Source organism: Calidris pugnax, unplaced genomic scaffold (assembly GCF_001431845.1).
Source record: "Calidris pugnax isolate Ruff unplaced genomic scaffold, ASM143184v1 scaffold127, whole genome shotgun sequence".
NCBI classification, from domain to species: Eukaryota; Metazoa; Chordata; class Aves; order Charadriiformes; family Scolopacidae; genus Calidris; species Calidris pugnax.
In genome coordinates, this window is record NW_015090883.1 from 2,411,506 (window position 1) to 2,435,633 (window position 24,128).

Below are 24,128 nucleotides of genomic sequence, written 5' to 3' on the forward strand. Positions count from 1 at the left end.
AGGGTTTTTTATTTGCCTGAGAATATTAACATTTCTGTTTCAAGCTTTGAAAGAGCAAACTTTTTGAGCATGATTATGAACATTAGATTAATGCATAATCCCCACTCAGAGGGTCTCCTAGATTTCCATGTGCTTGTTTAGAGGCTGTTCAAAGGTGCTTAACTTTAATTGCCATTATGTGAGCACACAGAAATAAGGACCCAAGAGTCTTATCAATTATTCTATTCACAAATTCATTTTTAGATTGTCTCTGGGCTGTTCTAAGTTGAATTTACATTGAAGTTAACTGAAAGGTATAAGGGTTTTAATCTAAATGGGGAGATGTTGTCTCCTTATTTAAAAGCTCAGTGGTTGTATCTTTTTTGTTATTAATGTAATTGCTGAGGATTTGTTTTGTTTCCTGTGACTTTGGTTTTTTGCAGGTATTTCACCTGTCTTGCAAACTTTGTGTGAACAAACTTCTAGCTGCCCACACAGAAATAAAAATACAGGTCTGTTTAGAAGTGACATGAATGACTGAGTTTCTGTGGCTTTCAATGAGCTATAAGATCTTAAATGCTTGAGTTGGAATGGAAAAAGGACCCTGCATTTTTACAGCTTTTAGAAATGTTACTTGGAGGGCTAGAACTGGGGCTACATAACTAAAAGCTGGCTAGACCTGCATCTTCCATCACCCGTGAGGAGTCTTTCTGCAGCTGTAGCTCCCACTTCAGCATCTTATCTAAAGCTCTGTGAAGTCCACGGGGGAATTTAGAGTGAGTCATTGTTGAGTAAGAAACTGGAAGTGTGTTTCTAGAATGTAGTGAAGGGCTGGTGTGTGGGGAAGAGCTCTCCTGTGCAGCCTGGACAGTACCACAAGGACACAATAAGACTGAGAGAAAAAAAAAAATGTACTGTTTAGTGCATTACACTGCAAAATGGAGTAGGAAAAAATATTTTTAAATGGTTGTATTGTAGAATCAAGAATTGACTTCTAGAGATCATACAGAAATACTCTGTACTTAACTGCTGTGTGTTACTCAGATTATGAACAGCTTTCTGGCACTGAAGGTACTAACACCAGTATCAATAGCAATAAAACACAACAGGCTGAAATCTGTCACATTAGAAGAATTCAAATAGTCTCTGACCTTACTTTTACCGCCCACGTGCATCAGCTGTCCATGGGATACTCCAGAAGTCCGGCCCCATGGTTTTGTGGTCCCTGAACTAATGAGACCAAATAGTTCTCTTACAAGAATGATGTGTGCTGGCGAGGAGTACAGGAACACTGTTTTGAGCCCAGATGTTAAGAGCATGAGAAACGCCCCAGTCAATTAGAATTAGTTTGCTGAGCTGGTGGGAGATGCTGCCCAGCATCCTGCAGCCCAGTCCCTGCTGGTGGATGCCCTGTACCATTCAGCTCTCTGACTGTTTTCCATCTTGCCTTTTATTTTTATTTTTTTTTAAAGAACTTTTTTAAACTCAGGGGCAACTAAAATGTTTCATAGCGTTTCTTTTGGGTTTTTTTTACATTAAATAATTTTGGTTTAGTTGAATTTCTCCCTCTTTCTGACAAAACCACCCTGTGTGTGTTTGGTGGAAGAAGGTTGTTCAGTTTTTCAGTAAAAAAATCAGAATAAAGCTTTTAGTTTGCAAAAAACCTGAGGTTCTGGTTTTTGGGTTGTAAGGCCAGTACACATTTCCAGGGTGTCATGAAAAACACTTGCCACCAGATTTTCAGAGTTCTTCAGGAAAAGCAAGTGCAGTTTGCCATGAATCCTGGTTAATTTATTCCCCATTCCATAAACGTTATCCCCCGCCAGTCCAAAGGCTGTCATTATGCTGCTGTCATTAACCATCTGTTTAGCATGTAAAACTCCTCGGGGCAGGGATCTTATCTTTGCTTTGTACTTCATAAAGCTGAGCCTGTAGCTGACACTTGAGAAACAATTAATGATAATGCAGCTCAGTAGGCTACTGGGATACCAAGCTAATAAGAGCGGTATAAATGCCTGGCTGGATGGGATTAGAGGGAACTTCTGTGTCCCAGTGGTGCGTCTCCAGCAGGTGAAGGGAAATGGAAATAGTCTTAAAACATCATCTGACAACGAGCAGTGAAAAAAGATGTGGCATTTCTGAAGGATGCGAAAGAGTCAAGGATGCAAGAGAATCACAATTTGAGCACGTATGTGTGTTTTGCTTGGTTCTTGTTATTATTGAGATTTTACCAACTAAATATTTTTCTCTACCATAGAATAGGGGATCACTTCAGAGCATTAATCTCATTAGTGCCTGCATTTTAGAATTTAGTTTTCCTTTGCACGCTCTTCTGCACGCATTATAAGTCGACGTTTTATTGTATTTTCCTTTGTATCTTAATGATCCCTGTGTGTCGGGGGGGGTGGGGAGAGAGAGAGAGGGAAGCGCAGTAGATTTTCATCTTATGTTAATCCATCAAAATCAAGTTAGTGGGGAAGGATGGAGGAGGCGCGTGTGCGCGCAGACGTCAGCGCCCAGCCGAAAGCTTGCCAGTTGCCCAGCAACCCTCCCGGAGGAAGATGGATGTCCTGCCACCCGCTCGCTTTTAGCTGAGCCACGAGATATATTCCTGGTACAGCATCCTCTCCACGCACGCAGGGGCTGGGAGCGGGCTCAGCTGGCTGGGGATGCCCAGTCTCTCAGTGGTGGGCTCTTGTGCCGGGGTTGGTTAAAACACATTTCATGCCACCCTCGTTAAAACTGTTAATTCAATTGACTTCATCACATCGGTTTGGGAGCAGGCGCTTGCGAGCTCGTTCCCATTCCTGGCGTTGCTCTTCCCCTCCCTCCGGCTCTTAAAGCCACATTGCCAGCATCATTTCTCCTTCCTTTTCAAGAAGGTCTTTAAATATAATAACAAATAGAGCCGTGGGCTGTCGGAGCTCAGTGAATGCCGTACGTGTCGCTCACTTCTTGCTCTTTGGTGGTTTCTTTAGTTAATGAATTGGGCTCAGGCAGGGCAGGGGGCAGGTCTGACCTCCACTTTGGCTCTGCTTCCCTGTCCCGTGGTTGTCCAGCACCATCGGGATGCCACCTGAGAAGCCTCTGGAGAAAGCAAAGAGCTGTTTCTGTTGGAGAGTTTTGTGTAATGGCAATGTTTTGAAGCCAAATAGGACCTGACAGTGTCTCTTTAAATTTATGGATTATTTAATTATTTTAGGATGCATTTATTCACTGTTTGGATTTCTTTAGAAGATGTGCCAATCTTGCGCTCTAGGATGAATTTAAAATTCTTGCACATTTTTAGTGGTTGGGGCTAAATCATGCTGAAAAGCTCACACAAAATCTCACCTGTGCAATGGCAGGTATCTTATGATGTGGCTCTGGCACCTTTATTTATGTTGACAAGCTCTTTACTTAGGGCTTGATTCAGGAAAGCAGTTACGAATGTACTTGACTTTAAATCTTTTAATGGTCCCATTGAAGCTAATGAACCTCCTGACAGGCTGAAACTTGAACTTTGCTGGATCTGAACCTGTGTGAGCAGTGTCGCTGAGCCAGCAGGACCTGGGAGCCCGGGGAAGACAGTGAGGGCTACATTGGCTCGAGTGCTGTTGGATCAGGTTCTTTGACTGCTGCAAATTAGGATATAGAAACACAAAAGGGGTATCAGGGAAAGGACCAGCTATGCTGAAGGGGAAAAAATTGTAGCCACGTGATGATGCGTCCTCTTAAACTGAGATAAATCTTCCCCAATCCAAGCAATACTGCTCCAGTTTCATCTGTTTCTCCCTGCGGAGCAGTTGTTTGTTGGCACACAGCTGCTCCGAGGCTCTTCCTCGCATCCCTGTCCTGGGGTGACTCCATCCACGTGCCCGTGACCTTAGGGGGGAGCAGGGACCGCCTCCGAAAGATAGTACTTGTATTAGCAGGCAGGGAGAACGTGCAGCGGCAGTGAGCTGTGTGTGGAAGGGTTCAGCACAGCCCCTGCTTACTCTGGGCTTAAATCTTGCAGTTATGTGCCATTTCGAATGTCCTTTCTGTTGGCAAGCTATTTATCAACTGACTATTGAACTTGTTATTTCCTAGAGCATATGGTGTGTGGCTCCTGATTGAAAAGCTGCTGTTCTGTCTCCTTGTTCTTCCACTTTACACGAATTCCTTCCTCTTTGTTTTGTTAAAGTCCTTCAACTCTAGATTGATAACTTCCATCACCTGCACGGTGGAGCTTTGTTCAATGACAACGCTGTTGTTTTTGCCTGTGCTGTGTCTAAAATGGCTGTAACACAGGGTGGCAGAGGGAAGTACCTGGAAGCAGAGCATCAGATGCCTGAAATTCAAAAGGAGGAATTTTTTTCTGAATGCAGGTGTGTTTGTTTGTTGGGAAACGAATAAGGATGATGAAACAATAACATCATGTTTACCAGGTGGGATACTGGGTAACAGCAAAAAGGCTACATATTACGGTTTTAATGGAATGAATCATGGCTGATTAGTGAGAAACAGTTCTTACAATACAAAGTGTGATCAGAGAACAAGTGGTCTTGCTCCTGACGCAGCACAAGCGTAAGTCTTGCCATATTCATTCTTTCTATCTGGTCCTCTCTTTGGCCGAGTCTAGCAGGGATGGGTCCCACTGCTTTTGACAGAGGTAGGGGTTTGCTGCTCATGGGTTCCCATTTCAGGAAAAGGTCAAAGAAAGACTTTCCTTCCCGTGGTTAGATCTAAATATTATTTTTTTTTCCCCTCACTGAGGAGTCAGATGGAAATCAGCTGCAAGTTGTATCCTGAAAAGAATGTCAGCTGGGGTCTGCACAGGTGAGCCTGCTTACCCTTACCAGTGCTGCTCCTAATGAGTACATCATTAATTTGCATTGTAAGCACTCCTGATGAACATGGTTCTGATCTATGATCCTGCCGTTACCCAGTGCTATATAAACACAAACCAAAAAGGACTGTTTCCCACCTTAAAGGGTTTGCATTGTAAGAAAATACCCTGTAGTGCAGGCAGGTTAACTGTTAGATCAGAGCCTTTATTACAGGTGGAGGCAGTGTTCCAACCCTGCCATTTGTCCAGTGCGGTGGGACATCATGTGGATGCCCTTTGTGCTGCAGACAGAGCCCACCCCTCTGTAGCCAGAAGAGAAGTGGGTGCTTGGGGTGCAGATCAGAGATGAAATGCCAAAACAGGCCCACAGTGTGGTTTCACTTAACTGGGATATGTCTAGAGCCTGATTCTGGATGCTTCTACTTTCCTTCAGGATGAGGAGAAGTTGAGATCACCCAGTGCCATCCAGGATGGTGTCCTAGAGAAGCATGGAGGAAGGGTAGAGGAGCCAGGTAGCTGATCACAAAGAGCTACTAAAGCAGCAACAAGAATATCTTCTCTTATTTGAGACCATTTAATCTTTTTGAATGAGTAATATAATATTTATAATATTATAGTAGCTGTAATAACTTGCTTAAAAATTAAAAATAGTTAATGGGTGAAGTGGAATAAGCGTGTATAATGCTTCTCACTGAAATGCTGCTGTACCTCCTGCTAGAAGAGTTTTATTTAAAAGCATAATTTTCTTGATTTTCACAACACTGACTGGAGCAAATGCACTGGCTCAGTGTTCCCTTCTGGATGCACATCAGGTTGATGTGCAGGCATGTTCATAAAGCTCCCTGTCTGGTACATGTCCTAGCTGTCCTTGACCTCCACTCTCCACATTTCAGTGAAATGCATTGATCTGGTTGGTTGGTCCCTTTTTGGGATGCAATACTGGGCCTTTTGTGGTAGGTGAATTTTGTGTATTATTTTATATATTACTAGGTAAGATTCCCATAGCACTGAAGGCTTCAAGCCTGGGTGGATTGCACGGCTATTGCTAATCAAGAGGTGGTAAAGCATGAATAACTGCAGCAAGGTCATCATGTACTAGAATGAGGTGGAGATTCCTATCCAAAGTTGGTAGTATTTTGCCAGTCATAAACGTTGCTGTGGGATGGTTTAGTCTCAGTGTGAAACGTAAGCCTGACTACTGGTTGGGTTGACTGATGGAGACAGGGTAGGGAGCAAGGGAGGCCATACCTTAAAATGAAGGGACCTGCTCAGTGTGAGCAGACACCTCAGAGCACTTTTCCCACCAAACTCTTTGCCTTCTCAGATCTTTGGCTGGTTGGTCTTTGTCAGAGGACCCATCCTGCGTAACGAAGGCTAAATAGAGCTGTGTGTCGTATTCACAGCATTGGCAGTTCAGTCTGTACAATATGCTGAAGTGACATAGCACTTAAACATTTTCTGATGACTGGGGCTGGATGACTTGTAGTCAGAAACCCTAAAAGAAGTTGAGCAGAAGATCTTTGGTCTGCTTCTGTTCAGTTCTTGCACCTCTGGGAAATTCACAATGAGTGAACCTGCGGAAGAGGAAGATCCCAGGTAACTGCAGGCAGCTTAGCCTGACATCAATCCCGGGCAAAAGAATAGAGGAACTGATAGAGGATTTAGAGAATTAAAGGTAGAGAATATAATTAATGCCATTCAACATTCTTTTTTGGAGAATATGTCTTGTCAAACAAACCTGATTTATCTGATGAGATTGCAAGTTTGGGGGATAAGATAACTGTGTAGATATAATATACTTAAACTTCTGTAAGGCGTTTGATTTTATTCCACATGACATTATGATTAAAATATTAGTACTATATACTTTCACTGAAGCACATGTTAAATGTATTAAGAACTGGGTAACTGACAGATCTCAAAAAGTAGTTGTCAATAGGGAATCATCACTGAATGGGAACATTTTTAATGTAACTCTGCAGGGATCAGTCAGAGCCCCCATGCTATTCATCATTTTTGGCAGTGATAGGGAGGTAAATATAAAATTATTTCTGATAAAATTTGTGGGTGGCACAAAGATGGATGAAGTGAGAGGGAGGGCAGTAAGATACAGTGCTCTCAGTCACTTGGTTAATTGTCCCTATTGAAACAAAATCCCAAAATTCCTTTAAATTTAATTAAACAGGAAAGTTTTCGTGCATCTGAAGAGAAGTGCAGCACAGAGCTGTTGCCCAGCCTGGGAAGCAGGAGGTTTATGAGAACCCTTTCCGTCTGCTGGCCTCTCTGGAAAAATGAGGCTTCCCTAGGGAAGAGGCTGTTGCCTGTAGGATCCCTCAGGCTCCATGTGACAGCAGTGGTGTTCCATGGCTCAGCAGTGATGCTGTTTCAGGAGCCTCCCTGAGGAGGCTGCTGATATGAAACAGCTCTTCATCTGCAGTGCTGTGAAAGGCCTATGAAAAATGGGGGTTTGGGACTGGTTAAAATTCTGTGTGTGTTTGGATATCTGTGGGATCTCGAGCATGTTTTCTCATTAACCTTGGTCCATTGGAGGTATTTGAAGATGGGTCACCTGGATTGCAGAAACACAGGAACCAGACTTAGCAGTAGAGTTTAGCCTTAATAAGGGGCAAGGTCCATCCTGGTGTGACCAGCTTGTAACTCTCTGTTAGCACCTCCAAGCTTAAACTAGGCTGCAGCAGCGAGATGGAAACATGGAGGTATGGCATACCCATGTCACGGCTATATTACATTGGTGGCTTAGCATGTAACAGAGACTCTTCTTAAGTGCAAGATCTCCTTGCACCCACAGTTACTTGCACAGCTCAGCTGCACGTGTGTAGCTTTTCTTCCTGGTGAGACCAAGAGAGAAGTTGTGTACCCAGGTGCCATGTAGTACACCCCATTGACAGTAGGGATACAAGGTTATTATGAAGAGGGCTGTACCAGTGCCAAGGGCCTTCAGCAGTGGCCAGGGATAAATGCACAGGAATAAGATGCCAAAAACCATCTTCAAGTTTGTTATGCTAGAGATTTTGAAAAGGTAGAGGAGATAACAACTCTTCTGCTACTACTTTTGGCTTTAACTAAGACAGATCTGCTTGTGCATGTAGTGCCAGGACCTTCCTTATTTTCAAAACCTGAACATCTCATAGAATCATAGAATCAGAGAGTTGTAATTTAGACTGGAAGGGACTTCTGGCAGTCATCTGGCCCAGCAGCCTGCTTAGGGCCAACAAGAGCCAGTTGCTCCCAGATGGAGACTTCACAGCCTCTCTGGGTGGTCTGCTCAAACACTTGACTACCCTTGTTATAGGACTGGGTTTTTTTGTTCATGATCCAACTGGAACTTTGCATGTTCAGCTTGTGTCTGCTGTCTCTTGCCCTGTTCCTATAGACCTCCAAGGGAAATCCAGCTCCGTCTCTGTACACCCTCCCATTAGGTAGTTGCAGACAGTGATAAGCTTCCCCAGAGCCTTGCCTTATGTAGGCTGAAGCAGCCCTGCTCCCTCAACCTCTCCATGTATGTCCTGTCCTCCAGCCCCCTGACCCTTCTTAGGGGCCCTCCACAGGACTTGCTCCAGTTGTTGTTGTCTCTGCACCCAGTTCTCCAAGATTGTCTCACAGGCACTAACCAGAGGCAAATGGTCATTTCCGTCCAACCTTTAAGAGGGGAGAAATAAAAGAAAATAAATGGCCCTCCACAGGTTTTGCTCCAGTTGTCATTGTCTCTGCACCCAGTTCTCCAGGGCTGTCTCCCAGGCACTAACTGGAGGCGAATGGTCATTTCTGTCCAACCTGCTGTTATGCTTTAAGAGGGGAGAAATAAAAGAAAATAAAAAATGGGTCTATTGCTGTAAAGTTTAGCTTTTCTCAGCATGACCCCGGCACGTGGCTGTTTTAGAGCCCATAGAGGGGAAGTGGGGTTCAGTCAGACCAAACAAGGTGAACCTTGGGCAGACAAACCACCAGTGACATGCCCCCCAGAGGGGTCCACCTCAGAGTCATCTGTGGCTCAGCCAGGTCTCTGGGATCCTCAGCTGTGTGACTGCCTTGCACCAGAGGTACAGTGAGGGTAGAAATGCCCATGATGAGACTGGTGGGACCTTCAGGTCCAAATAACAAAGTGCATCAGACCATTGGTGTCCTTCCTTCCCTGTACTGCCCCAACTGCTTTGTGTCTGACGCAGGCAGGCAGTTTCTCCATCGCTATTGGAAGGATCGGGGGCCTTTCATAAACAGACCAACTTTTAGTGTAGCTTTCCAGCCACAAGTTTCCCTAAGCTAAAAGAAAACAGTGTATCTTACTAAATAAATGATTAGACGTCAATGATTTTCTGCCTTCTAGAGCAGAGTTATTTGGAAGCATGAAAGGAAATTGCTGCAGCAGTATAAAACCACTGCCCTTTGCACTTGCGTCTTTCCCACAGAGTAATCCTTCATTCATTGTTTACTTAATGAGAAAAGAAAGAGGTTAATTTATAAAACCAAATAAAAAACAGACAGAAGACTTTATTTGTGGAACAAAAAACTGAATTAAACGAATAGTCTATCCATTAATGCTGCTAATTGTGCCATGCTCCACTGAGGAGAATACACAGGTCTGCTAGTATTTGGATTTTGCTGGTGGAGTCTACAGGCCTTCTCCAGGGAGGGTCCGAGCCAGCACTCTGTGCCACAAGTTTCCTAAAAACTTCTCTTGCTTGGTGAATTAATTTCAGCTCCCAGTCTGTGACAGGGTCAGCCTCTCAGAGGTTTCTTAAATTTAATAGATAGGTATAGGAATAATTGGCAGAGCTGATCGTGCTGGTGAATGCTGCGGTCTGAATCCTGTGCAAATTCTCATGAACATCCGCAGAGAGCTGCTGCAAGGAGGAGAAAGAGGGATTCCTTAATTCATTTTCTCTGCTCCAGAGAAGTCTGTCGTACCCACGTTATAATTTCGCAGTTCCTAGGCTATTTCTGTTGACTAAAGGCTGTTGGAATGAAACCCAGGTGGGTTGTAAGTTTTGCATTTCACCCAAGTGGTAGCCGCTCATCTTTGCTAATCAGTGCAAGCCTGAAATCTCCACCGTCGTGCTGGGGTAGAGAAAGTTAACGAGGAGGGGAGCAGGGTGGCTGTGCCGTGATCAAGATGAGAGAGGGTTACATCTATGTGGATGGTGGCCTCTTGATGCTGAGGCCGACTGGAGGCTAAAGCTGCTGTATCTCCCTCCCTCTCTCTCTCTCCCAAAAGCCTGCAGAGGAGCCAGGCGCCAGGGGAGACCTGGGCAAGTGCAGGTCTGTCATGGCTTGGAAAGGCTATTTAGCTCATGAAGACATCTAGGAGGGGTTCCTGAAGGCACCTAGGAATAACACCAGATTCCCTTTGGGAAGGTGAGGACTCCTGTGAAGTGTAGATGAGATTTTTTTTGGGGGGGGAAAAAAACCCCCAAACATTCAAGTGGTTTCGTTGGATTTTCCTATGATGTTTTGGGAGATTTTGTGTTGGAGAAGGTGCTTTCCTGAAAAACATTTTGGGGAAAAAAACCCCCAAACACTCAAGTGGTTTTGTTGGATTTTCCTATGATGTTTTAGGAGATTTTGTGTTGGAGAAGGTGCTTTCCTCTGGACTGTGACCGTAACTAAAGGAAGTACATAAAAAAGGCTGATCTGTTTGGTTCATATTACCAGCTACCCGGTGAATATTGAGGCTTGATGGCCTGCCTTTTATCTGGTGGAGCATGAGGGCTTGTAAGTCCCAGCCACAGCCCTGCTGAAAGGAGGTTGGGAGACTTTGTTCCTCTCTAACTCCTCATTGCCTTTGTCAGCCAGTCCTAAACCTTGATTTTCAGATTGTCATAGAAAGAGTGAAATGCTAATTGTGAAAGCAGTTAGTAAAAACTTAAACCAAACTGGTACCAGAGAGTATGCGCAGATTTTAATACAAAAAAAGCTGAACCTGGAGCAATAATACCAGAGGTTGTTTTTCCCATCCTTGTGTCAGGCATATTCATCATTCTTGAATTTGATCTACAATTTTTTTTATTTCTGACATGATAAAATTCAACTTCTTTACTTTAAAGACTTGTGTCTTGATATTTGTGTTTTATGTGTGTATATATGTATAAAGCATATGTATTTGTGAATATAAATCAATATATATGTATTATGAGTATATATGTGAAAAAGTATGCCGTTTTTGCTCTAACATAGCATACTAGCACACAGAATTATATGCGATCTTTGGGAAGTGCACTTTTTGAAATGCAGCCATGTCTTTGTGAAGTGTTCAAAGAACATTGTAATTACTGCTGCAAATATCTTTTAAACGCTCAGCGGAAAAAGTTGCAAACATTTTCGTTAGAACATGTATTTGTTTGTAACCTGTTCAATACATCACCTGTTTGTATTCCAACTGGCTTCCTTTCAAAAATGTACTGTTAAGAAGATAGATCTATATTTAATTTTTTTATATAGTTGTGGTATATTTTTGTGCTGTTGTCACACTTTAATGGAGATCCTGCCTTTCCACAATATCTTCTGGAAATATTTGGGAAACGTAAGGCTATAGTTTTTATTGGCAAAATTGTTCTTGGCTTCAGTTTGGGCATGCAAGTGATTTTTTTAATTTTTTTTTTTTTTTCCTTCCAATTTAAAGTAACGTGGTTGTGCTTGCCAATGGTTACATCAACACGGCAGTGTTCATTTTGTCTGGAACATACCTAAGCTGTAATGTCTTCATGTCTGAAACGTGTTTGGGTGCTGGGGATGGACTGCTGGGCTGGTGGAGTCAGTGGCTGGCAGCAGCTCACAGAGCAAGCACCAGGTTGAGGAGGTGCCTCCAAGCTCCATTTGCAAGACCCTTTGACTTCCCATGAAGTGACCTGTGGTTGTGGTTCTCCATCTGATGATGCTGCAAGCTGCTTGTGCCTTGCTTGAGGTCTCGAACATTTCAGGATGTGTCATTTTCAGTGTTTGTGTTTAAACACAGGGCTGCACATTGGGAAGGAAGGGTCATTTGACAATATAACCAACTTGTGTGTGTGAACATCATTTTGAAGGAAGTCAAGGGTTGTGTTGGTAAAGCTGAACCCCTCTCCTGGTCAGCAGCAGCCTCTGCTCCTCTGGTCTGCCCCCCTGCCTGCAGAGCCCCTTCCTGCTGAGGCATGGGCCACTGTGTGGGGCGGCTGGGCAAGACCTTTTTCTGGTGAAGCCCACGTCAAAGTTAAAATCTGTAAGAAATCTCCACTGTTTCCCCAGCCTCTGGGCTTCGGCAGTCAGCTGCTTTGTCCACTTAATTTCAGTTTTTTAGCGTTTCCAGTTCTGAGAGCAAGGGTGATAGGTTTATTTTTTTGTGGAATCTGAGATTCTTGTCTGTATCAGAAGTCTGCCGGGACTAGGAACTCTCCAGTGCCAGAGGTTGTTTGGCTGGTAGCTTTTCCCCTTTTTCTGGTTTTTCCCTCTCAGTTAAAAAGTGAAGCTGGCACCTTTTGGAAAACATCTTTTCCATGTTAAAAAGACTTAGCTGTGCTGTCGTGCTTGTGTCCTTCATGGTCCTTCAGAGCAACCTCTAAACAGGGATGAGGAACCCACCTCTGTGGTGGACTCAGGTGAGTCCCTTCCTCTCCTGAACTCTTCCTGGGCTCTGTTGTGGTCTCGAGGGGGGGAGGCTGTGGTGTTTTACGGATGCATTTAAAAATGGCTCATTATTTTTGTAGGCTTTCTGCTTAAATCTGGGAGAAACTCATAGTAGGTTGTGATAGCTAAAATTGCCTGTCTGTAGTTAGCGTGGTGGGGGCTGTGGGCAGGATATCCTCGGCCCCCGCCGGCTGGGCTGCGTCACGTTGCCTTTGTCAGCCAGTCCTAAACCTTGATTTTTAGATTGTCATAGAAAGAGTGAAATGCTAATTGTGAAAGCAGTTAGTAAAAACTTAAGCCAAACTGGTACCAGAGAGTATGTGCAGATTTTAATACAAAAAACCCTGAACCTGGAGGAATAATACTAGAGGTTGGTTTTCCCATCCTTGCGTCAGGCATATTCATCATTCTTGAATTTGATCTATAATTTGTTTTATTTCTCACATGATAAAATTCAACTTCTTTACTTTAAAGACTTGTGTCTTGATATTTGTGTTTTATGTGTGTATATAATATATGTATAAAGCATATGTATTTGTGAATATAAATCAATATATATGTATTATGAGTATATAGGTGAAAAAGTATGCCGTTTTTGCTCAGACATGGCATACTGGCACATCTACAATTTTTTTTATTTCTGACATGATAAAATTCAACTTCTTTACTTTAAAGACTTGTGTCTTGATATTTGTGTTTTATGTGTGTATATAATATATGTATAAAGCATATGTATTTGTGAATATAAATCAATATATATGTATTATGAGTATTAGGGTGAAAAAGTATGCCGTTTTTGCTCAGACATGGCATACTGGCACACAGAATTATAGGCGATCTTTGGGAAGTGCACTTTTTGAAATGCAGCCATGTCTTTGTGAAGTGTTCAAAGAACATTGTAATTACTGCTGCAAATATCTTTTAAACGCTCAGTGGAAAAAGTTGCAAACATTTTCGTTAGAACATGTATTTGTTTGTAACCTGTTCAATACAGCACCTGTTTGTATTCCAACTGGCTTCCTTTCAAAAATGTACTGTTAAGAAGATAGATCTATATTTAATTTTTTTATATAGTTGTGGTATATTTTTGTGCTGTTGTCACACTTTAATGGAGATCCTGCCTTTCCACAATATCTTCTGGAAATATTTGGGAAACGTAAGGCTATAGTTTTTATTGGCAAAATTGTTCTTGGCTTCAGTTTGGGCATGCAAGTGATTTTTTTAATTTTTTTTTTTTTTCTCCCAATTTAAAGTAACGTGGTTGTGCTTGCCAATGGTTACATCAACACGGCAGTGTTCATTTTGTCTGGAACATACCTAAGCTGTAATGTCTTCATGTCTGAAACGTGTTTGGGTGCTGGGGATGGACTGCTGGGCTGGTGGAGTCAGTGGCTGGCAGCAGCTCACAGAGCAAGCACCAGGTTGAGGAGGTGCCTCCAAGCTCCATTTGCAAGACCCTTTGACTTCCCATGAAGTGACCTGTGGTTGTGGTTCTCCATCTGATGATGCTGCAAGCTGCTTGTGCCTTGCTTGAGGTCTCGAACATTTCAGGATGTGTCATTTTCAGTGTTTGTGTTTAAACACAGGGCTGCACATTGGGAAGGAAGGGTCATTTGACAATATAACCAACTTGTGTGTGTGAACATCATTTTGAAGGAAGTCAAGGGTTGTGTTGGTAAAGCTGAACCCCTCTCCTGGTCAGCAGCAGCCTCTGCTCCTCTGGTCTGCCCCCCTGCCTGCAGAGCCCCTTCCTGCTGAGGCATGGGCCACTGTGTGGGGCGGCTGGGCAAGACCTTTTTCTGGTGAAGCCCACGTCAAAGTTAAAATCTGTAAGAAATCTCCACTGTTTCCCCAGCCTCTGGGCTTCGGCAGTCAGCTGCTTTGTCCACTTAATTTCAGTTTTTTAGCGTTTCCAGTTCTGAGAGCAAGGGTGATAGGTTTATTTTTTTGTGGAATCTGAGATTCTTGTCTGTATCAGAAGTCTGCCGGGACTGGGAACTCTCCAGTGCCAGAGGTTGTTTGGCTGGTAGCTTTTCCCCTTTTTCTGGTTTTTCCCTCTCAGTTAAAAAGTGAAGCTGGCACCTTTTGGAAAACATCTTTTCCATGTTAAAAAGACTTAGCTGTGCTGTCGTGCTTGTGTCCTTCATGGTCCTCCAGAGCAACCTCTAAACAGAGATGAGGAACCCACCTCTGTGGTGGACTCAGGTGAGTCCCTTCCTCTCCTGAACTCTTCCTGGGCTCTGTTGTGGTCTCGAGGGGGGGAGGCTGTGGTGTTTTACGGATGCATTTAAAAATGGCTCATTATTTTTGTAGGCTTTCTGCTTAAATCTGGGAGAAACTCATAGTAGGTTGTGATAGCTAAAATTGCCTGTCTGTAGTTAGCGTGGTGGGGGCTGTGGGCAGGATATCCTCGGCCCCCGCCGGCTGGGCTGCGTCATCCCGCCACAGCGAGCAGCCGGAGCGAGAAGAGAAACCCGAGATGCACAACATGTAAATACTCCATAAATACTAGAAATTTGGCAGGGAGGCAGCAGCGGCTTCCTCTCTCCCTGAAGATACCGCCATATGCCCAGAGATGAATCCGGTTATTTCAGCAGCGTTTGGCAAAGCTCGATTTGAACTCCCTGCCGCTCCTGGGCTGGCACGAGTGCTGGCCCTGTCTTCTGAGGGCCGGGGGGCTGCAGGTTGAGGGGGGGAGCAGGGAGAGCAAGGAAAAACACCGTCGTGGGAGTACCTGGATCTCCAGTGATGGCAGCTGGGGCATGGGGCACGGGCAAAGGGCATCACTCAGGCAACGCATCCTCACGCGTGCCACCCCTCAACCTGGTTTTGGGGTGCAGGGCTGGCGCTGATGCCGGGGGGGCAAGCACTCGTGCCAGGACACGTGCCTGGGCACCTCCTGCTCTCGCCCTATGCCTCCTCCTTTGGGTTTTGAGATCTGATGGGATCATGGCACAAGGTGGAATAGCCACAGGCAAATCACTGTTATGACAGATATATTACTGCAGTAAAATTATAAATTTATGGCAGTCAGAGATCTAGGCGTGTGCCCATAACTTTTCTTCACTTCTCTGTATTGTCCTAGTCCGGTGGCATATAAGCTAAACTAAGCTGCAGAAGAAAGAGGTGATACTGGATTTGCTGTGCTCTGCCCTGGAGCGTGGCACCACGAGGGGCTGCTGGAGCCCCAAAACACAACGGGGGCTTTTGTGTGGGTTCGGACAGTAGGAAACAAGCTACCACTACAGCACCTCCTCTGATAAACACTATTTATAGGCCCGGGGCAAACCACAGGCTCACACTCTTCAATGGCAGTGCTTTTCTAACCCCACTTTGCTGCTACAAATGGAAGGTGCAAGGTGGGTTTTGTGTATGGGGCTTTTTTGTGTATTGTTTTTTTTAATTTTTATTTTACTTTCTCCTCCCCAAGGAGAGGAGGTTTTTCGGTGTGTGGAAATGTCAGGGGCAAAAATTCACATCCAGCTCCTGGCTCCACTCTCCTGTACAAAGCCCTTCTCTCTCCACACCATCTGTCTGTTGAAATTAATGCTTTAATAACCTCTGCAGGGTAGCACTGCAATTTATTTATTCCAGTGTTTAAGTTTCTTTTTGATTTTCGGGATTAAGCTGGAGTGCCCAGACGTCCTCGTGGACTGTGAAAATCCCTGAGCTGGAGTGTCACAGGCTCTTGAAACGGAGGAAAATGTAGCAGACACTGGTTTCTCCTGTGTTTTCCTGGGGTTGCTTTCCTGGCTGCGGCTCCCGGGGAAGGGGACCAAGACCCTAGTCCCTGTGGTGTGACCCAAAGTAGAGGTACCAGGGTCCTGATGGATCCCACCTTGCTGCTCCTCTGCTCCTGGCAGCCCTTCCCTGCCTGCTGCTCTCTGGAGTTCAGGCACAATCTCCTCAGAGTAACCCTGGAGCTGCAAGTCTTCTGACTTGCATGTGGCTTGGTTTTCTTCTCCTTCAGAGGTAACCAAAGCCTGAGACCCGACCCCACAGCAGTACTTCTTCCACAGAAGAAAAATTAGGAGTGTTGTAACCCAAACAGCAACAGGCCCTGCATTTCTCATCTTGCTCTTCCACTGGGAACATCTCCTGGGTTTGGCTTGGGGTTGTCTGGTCTGGATCCTGCCTGCACCTGTAGCAGGTCCCAGGTCCTGGGAAACCTGTTCCTTTCTGCTGCCCCTAGTTTCTTTGTTGTATCCTGTTTTCTGTCTGTGTGTCGGGGGGGTTCTTTGTTTGTTGGTTTTTTTGCTGTGGTGTAGTGTGTGACACAGCATTGCTACACATTTTGTTCTGCTGCTGGTCACTGCATCTTAGAAACCTTGTGTGCTTCCAGCTGACACCACCAAAGTGTCTCACCCTAAATCCATGGCTGTCATCTTCCTACCAGCCACCACCCTCTTTTGCCTGCCAAAGTTTTTCCTCAGCCATGCCAGCCCGGTGGTTACCACGTTTATCTGGAGACCAGTGTACTCGTCAGGCAGTAATTGTCACACTAATGGCCTCATGATAACTACGTGGTATCAAGCAGGGTTCACGCAGATTTCCCTGCTTATCCCATTGAATTGTGTGCTCTGCCACCCTCCAGGTGTCCACTCGGCTGCTGGGGAGCTCACCTCCTATCTTCAACTTGCATACCTGGAGATGATGCTTTCTTTCCAGCAGGTTCGGATAGAGAATGTCCTTTTTATTTTGCATCCTGGAGCCTTTAATTACTCTCAACAAGTCCCTTTCACACTTTGAAAATCCTGTAGCAATTTCAATTTGAATTGCTTTCTCTGAGGCTTCTGTTTAGATGAGTGCACCTGCTCTGGGGTCCCACTGGTAATTGGGCTGTAATAGTTATGATCCTTTGAACGCACTTAAGGTACCACGAGCTTTAAGAATTGATAATGATGCAATCTGGCATCTCAGCACCAGTTTTGTCTTGTCTCTGAGCTGAGCATTTTGGTCTTAATTGTATTGTTTTGCCATTTGTGAAGATTACAAATATTCGCATGTTGTAGGACTTGGATGTTTTTAATTAAATGCTGCCCTGTGCTCACGTACCCATCCCACGGGTCTGGGTCCTGGGTTGCTCCTCAATTCCTGTTCTGCCAAACCCCTGCTGAGTTCAGTGGGAATTTTGCCAGAACAGGGCCCTAAAAAAGAAGTGTGGCTCCTTTGAGCAGTCGTGCTCATTTGTGCACCAGCCCAGGCTCATCTTAAAAGGGTATTAAACAAAAAATACTAAAGAACCTACTTGCCTTGTCCTTGCCCAGAGCAAACCTTTATCCTGGGACTGGTCCAGCAGGCTAAAGATGGAGTTTCCTCTGGTTTGTGTGTTACCTAGGATTTCATATTGTGGATACCATGAATAGATCAAAGCTTTTAAAGTTCTCTGCTGCCTTAATTCCCCCCTAAGGAGGGGGGGGGGAAAGAAAGGAAAAGAGAGAGACATCTCTCTCAGGCATGTCTCAATACAGTAGCAAGAGGTGTGCAGCCTGTAGCCTGCTGCTGCACTCAGAATGTAAAATTTCCAAAATTACATGTTGCGAGTGTGATAATGAACTGAAAGTAAATACGGTGCAGTTTGCTATGAATCATTCTTTGGGGGTTTAATTGGCCTCAGATGAGGTGGCATTGTTGCAGTGCAAGAATAGAGCTGTTTCAGAATTAGACAGGCGGCGTTGCTCGGCAGAACCAGAGCTGCAGCATCCGAGTGGCACTGGGGAAACCTTGCTGTCAAAGAGGATTCCCAGGATGGATTGAGGGGAGTCTCTGGGCAGGGAAGGAGCCAGCAGCTCCCAAAAGCCCCTGAGATCCAGGAATTTACCTGCTGGTCCTGGAGGCCATCTCTGCTCTTTGGACTGCTCTCAGATGGACATGATGAGTTAAGGTTGTCGCCATGAGATGGAAGGTTTTCCCTTGCCCTAAAAGCCCTCTAAGCTCTTCTGGCAGGGAAAAGGGGGCATGAAATGATACTAATGGGAACCACTATCATGGGATGTTACAGCAAATGAAAATAAGCATTTTGTGCTCTTCCTTCCAGCAGGAATTTAAGATCCCAAAGCAGAATCACCAATGGCTTAGACAACATGTTGCATCCAGACAAGGACAATACTTTCCTTAGTAAAGCAAATGCAGCTTGGCTCCATGAGAGGGAGAGAGCTGGTAACTTGGTGTTTGACTGGCATAGCTTGACTGCACTGGTACATGAGAACTTCTCAGGTACAGAGAACTTGAACACAGTAACTGCCCTGTGATGGGGAGAGACAGAAATTGTGTATCGCCCTCTTTAAAGCCACGATCATGATTATGGGATGAGGTACTTATCCTGCTGCAAGGAGATTTATATAAGCGATTCTCATTAATGCCAGTAGGAATTACTCAGAGCTATACAAGTGTATCACAATAAGAAATGTGCCTTGGCAGTTCACTATTAATATTTGAAGATAGTACATGCAAAATCTCCTTCTGAGTCAAGTGGGCAAAAACTAGTGATACTTTTTTCAGAAAAAAAAAAAGTGTTATTTTAGTCTTCTGAGAGGTTATAGGAAGGTGAACCATACATACTGACAGGTCATCAAAAATAGGGAATTTCTTATAGATGTGGCATGTTAACTGCTCCCATGATTGTAAGTGCAGATGCTCAGCTACTGTCTGCTGGTTACTGACAGGCAACAGCCCAGCTCTGGTTTTAGGAGCTGCTGACCATCTCTGCTGACCCTCTCGGTCCCAGGGCTTTGGTCCTGTCTGTTGCTCACTGGGGGACAGGAAAGGTTGGTCCCATTCTGCTTGCAGTTACATCCTGTAATAAAACAGGACGGCGAGACTGCAGGCAGTAGAAGAAAGGCATAAGCAAAATCAGAATTTGTGATTTTTAGTCTAGTGAAATATCTCAAAGAGCTTGCTGCTTTTGAAGTGGCCATTGAAGTGAGTAGAAAGGACTGTGTATTTATGTGAGGTACAGAGAGAGGCAGACATTGACCTCTACTTGATGTTTCTGAGTCAGTCGTTATTCCTCTGTTCAGTTTGTGTCAGTAACAAGCTTTCAAGTTGGTTTCTTCAAATTTTGGCTTTCTGGGGTTTTTTTTGGCTAAAGTTGGCATGAAGTTTGAATTTTAAAAATCTGAGTTCCAGCAGCAAGCATTGAGTTAGATCCAGGTCCCATCCTGCATCGTACCAAATACGGCTACGCAGCCTTCCTCCCGGCTTCACCCTCATCCTGTTGATGGCAGGGCTGGGGCGGCATCTGTTCGCAAGCGTGACTGCTTGCCCAGTCCCTGCAACACCTCTGGCTAATTGCTGCCGTGTGTTTCAACTAATTCTCTTTATTATTCTTCGCATTGTTTACATAAATATTTATGGAAGCCCATTTCACTTAAATGGCAGAAAGTGAAGTTTACTACTCCCGGCAGATGTTGACAGCTTTGAAGCAACGCGGGACACGGTGATTGCCACTGGCTTGGAACAAGGTTCACCAAAGCTGATGCCTCTCACCTTGCAGATGATGAGTACCAAAGCTAACCTTTGTAACAACGTATTGTAGGTGACAGCCCACCCCGTCCCAGCAATGCCACTGGCTTGGAAAAAGGTTCACCAAAGCTGATGCCTCTTGCCTCTCGCCTTGCAGATGATGAGTGCCAAAGCTAACCTTTGTAACAACGTATTGTAGGTGACAGCCCACCCCGAAGCCCAGGGTTCCCTGCCAAGAAGGTCATTGCTCGTGGCTGTGCAAGTTGAATTTCATCAGTTTTCTCGTAAACTGGTGAGGTAGAAGTCAGTGCTATGGATGCCTTGGTGCAAACCTTCTTCAGGATTATTTTGAAAAATCCAGAGTGTTGGAGATCATCATCTGCTAGATTAGTAACACCGAGGATGGTGTGTATGCCCTCAGGGTATACTCCAAGCCATGAGTGGAGCGAGGAGCTAGAGGACAGCCACAGTGAAAGTGCATTTCAGCCACAGTGAAAGTGTTTTTCAGCTTTTCAGCCGAGAGGTGGCCAAATCCTGGCCCAGCGTGTGTACATCTTACCACCCCTGCAGGGGGCAGGTACTGTGATAGGAGGGTTTGCCATTACAATGGTACATGCTGTTTTAATACTTCAACAGAGATAACAGAATACCTAAATAGACCCTGTTTGATGCTTAGATAAAGATTTAATCCTGCTAGGTCTGTAGGCAGACACCAAATAGAGTTTATAACTCACTGTCCAAGGATTTGATCCTTTCTTTCACTTTCTTTTGCGTTCCAACTTTGTGTTTTAACTGCATAGAAATTACTGTAAAGTAATAAAGAACACAGTCATATAACAATTGTACAAAATAAAGTCAGCAGCTAATAAGGCTTTGGGAACCATGGACCTAGGAAGGTCCAGTTATTTGCTTAATACAAACATTGTACTGGTCATTGAAAAGCAGAAATTCTTGAACGTTCACTGCTTTCCTATTGTTAAAAAACAATCAGACAAATGTAAGACCAGGTGAGGGTATGTGTTTCCCCTGCCCTGCTACACAGCAACAGTTACAGGGTATTTTACAAAAAATTCCCAAAACACCCTACCGCTCTTACCATCTCTGCTGTTTGACAACTGTGAGCACCAGGGAGGGAACCCAGGTGAGGGCAGCCAGGTTTTTTTATTTTTATTCCAGCAGCTTTTGTATTTTGGTTTCTCTTAGCTGCTATTTATCCAAAACATTTGGGAGAAAAGCTGTCTCTTCATTAAATATTTAACACCCTTGCCTTCAGCTGTGGGCTGAGAAAGCTCCCAATCCACATGTGACTCACCAAGAACTCCTCCGACAAAATCAGAGGAAGTCCAGATTGGAGACTGCTATAGGAAAAAAAAGAAAGTTTGCTGATTTGGAAGCAGAATGGTTCACATCTCTCACATATCATAAAACGAGCACAGCAGTTGCTCTGTTCTGTATGTGGATGAGACTTGTGCAGTCCCAGATTTGAAGTGGAGAAGGTCTCAATACGTGAGGTAGCATCATACCCTGGATCACACACGTGTGTAGTGCACCCAATAACTGGTCTTCTATTAGATGCTGTTTGGGTTGTATACTGACATGTCAGACAGGACAAGACGTAGATCACTGTTTCCCTTAGTAGTTTGTTCTGTTGGTAAATTATTGCTATTTTTAATCTTAGTGTGGTTAGTTTTCACTTCCAGCCATCAGTTGAGATGCATCTTTCTGCAAAGCAAGGATATCCATGTCTTGAAGATGTCCTCACTCTCTCAAGGCAACAGCATGGGACTCGTCTTCAGAGAGTGGGAACACAGGCTTCTGTGACAAAACATAACAGGAAATGTTAAGCTGTTCTAGCACTACTGGTGCTGAGTGGTATCGTGCGCTGTGATTACGTGTGCCATGCACCTATGGTGCTTGTAACTGACACTGCTGTTTATTTCTATTGAATTGGTAGGAATCGAATGAGCAAAATGAAGATGAAACTTTTTTGGCATGTTTCTCCCTTTGGCCAAACTATTTTTTCAACATGCAAATGAATTATCTGCTGCAGAGATAGCTGTCAATCTCTTTTCCATAGCCAATTACAGAGACATCTCCAGCAGTGGTTTTACACCTCTTTCCACTGTGGAGTACTTAAAAATTTTTCCTGGTGGTGTGGGTTCCTTGTGTAGCAAATGTACATCTACTGACAAAAGGTTTACTCCTCATAACTATCTGGAGATACTTTGGTAAGTGTGGTTCACAATGTTTTCACTGGTAAAAAATCAGTAGTCTGCAACACAAATAGTTCCTGTGTACTCTGAGATTACTTCTACAGGGAAGACATAAATGTAAACCACATTTTTTTAGGCTATATGCTCTGAGTGCTTTTAAACAACTTATTGTAGCTCAGGGTTCTGATTTTGAAGTAGTGTTTATATCTCAGCCTGTGGTAAGGTTATTCCTGATTTAAGACTATGAAAGTAAGATCCGGTTTTTCTAGATGTTGAACTTAGAAATAGAAGCCTTGTAGCCTCCTCCACCTGGCCCAGCGTGGTGTTTACTGGAAGGTGAGGGGTAACACTGGTAATGTTTGTGGATGACACATCACTGGTTGATCAGCACTAACTGTCCAACATATTCTGGCACAAGTCACTTGGCCCCTTTGCTCCTTTGACCTCCTTTGCTTTGTGCAGGTGGGATGTGGACGACTACCTTTTGTACGTGCCTGGCTTTTGGGTAGCCAAGGGTAATGGCTTTTTTATTCTGTAGTTGGCCTGTGCTGTCCCCCTCCTTTCTGGGAAGCAAGAATGAGATTGCCGAAAGTCAGCTTGAACATTAAAGACTGAGAGCAGTCAGATACCACTTTGATGGGCAATTCTGCAAATACCTGGAGACAAGAGGGTCGGCAGGCAGGTTGGGCTGGCATTATGGAAAATGTGTAGACCCTTTCTAAAACTCATTGCTGAGGTGTGCTACAACATGTGCCTGGATGAACGCATGTGGAAGGGCTCCTCACCGGGAGGAGGTGCTGTGGCCATCCTCCTGTGCCTGAGCTGGCTGATACAGCTGGCAACCTCCTTCTGTAGCCACTGCTCAAATTGCCTAATACCACAATTGCCAGCCTCTTTGATGAAAGGCAGGTTCATATATCAGATTGTTGAGCATTAGGGATAGGGGATTAGATTTGCAGTGTAATCTTCCAGTAACATTCCTCTTGATCCGGAGACCGTGCTTTATAAAAGAGCTCTTTTCTCTCTGACGTTGTGGGGGCCTGCTAAGGGACAACTATCTTCCACCTTCATTTGGAGATAGTAAGGCTGCTGCTGACCTGATGTTCATGAAGGTCACAGCTGTACCAGGCAAAATTAGTTCTGTGCAGGACAGTTAAGTAGATTGGATTTTCTCAGTTGTAGCTGATTTGCTTTCATCAGGGCTCCTCTTGCAAAACCATTTAAAGTCCATTCCCCTCTGCCCCCCACTGCCCGTTTATGGGAAAAGACTGAAAGGGGGAGATTTCTGCCTGGGCTCTGATTCTGCTTTGAGCCCTATTCTCGCATCTTTCCAGGAGAGTGTCTGGACAGAGGCTGGGGTGGGCTTTGTGGTTGCTTTGGAGCCTCAGATTGTATTTCATCCCATCACAAACGTTGTTGGGCCAGCTGGGACGGTCTTCCCCTGTGCCAACTGACTGTAGCTTAGCACTGTCTCCTTTGGGTCCAGAACCCAGCGGGGACCCTTCTGCAGATTCCTGGTAACGTCCTTGCAAATGTGGCTGAACCCCTTTCCAGTCCAGCTTTTTCCTTCTTGTGACTGAATGTCCCTGCAGATTCTGGAGCCTGATGAAGCCAGTTAATTTGGATCAAAAGGCATGCAAAGCCCGTGACTTCTAATCAGGAAAAAAAACCTTCTTGTAACATCAGTTGAGTACCAGATTTGGCCAGTTTAGTCTAGTCACTAGGAAACGTGTAAGATACCTGTCTCTACTGGAAAAACGTGGCATATGGTTGTGTATGAGAAGCCCATTCGTTGTGAGCATGGCGAGGAAGAAGAGGGAGAGTGATTTCTGCCTGGACGTGTTTTACTTCAATGACTTTGCCAGTGGGATGTAATTATGGTGGAGCTTTGCCTGCTGCCCCGGGTTGCAAAGCAACCACTGATGGAAAAAGCCTCTCGTTTTCCAGTCATCCTCCTGGTTTCACTCTTTCATTATACGTTGTGGTGAAACCTGAAGTCTGCAGCAATTGCTGCCTGGCACTTTAGAGAAGCGATACTGGAGGCT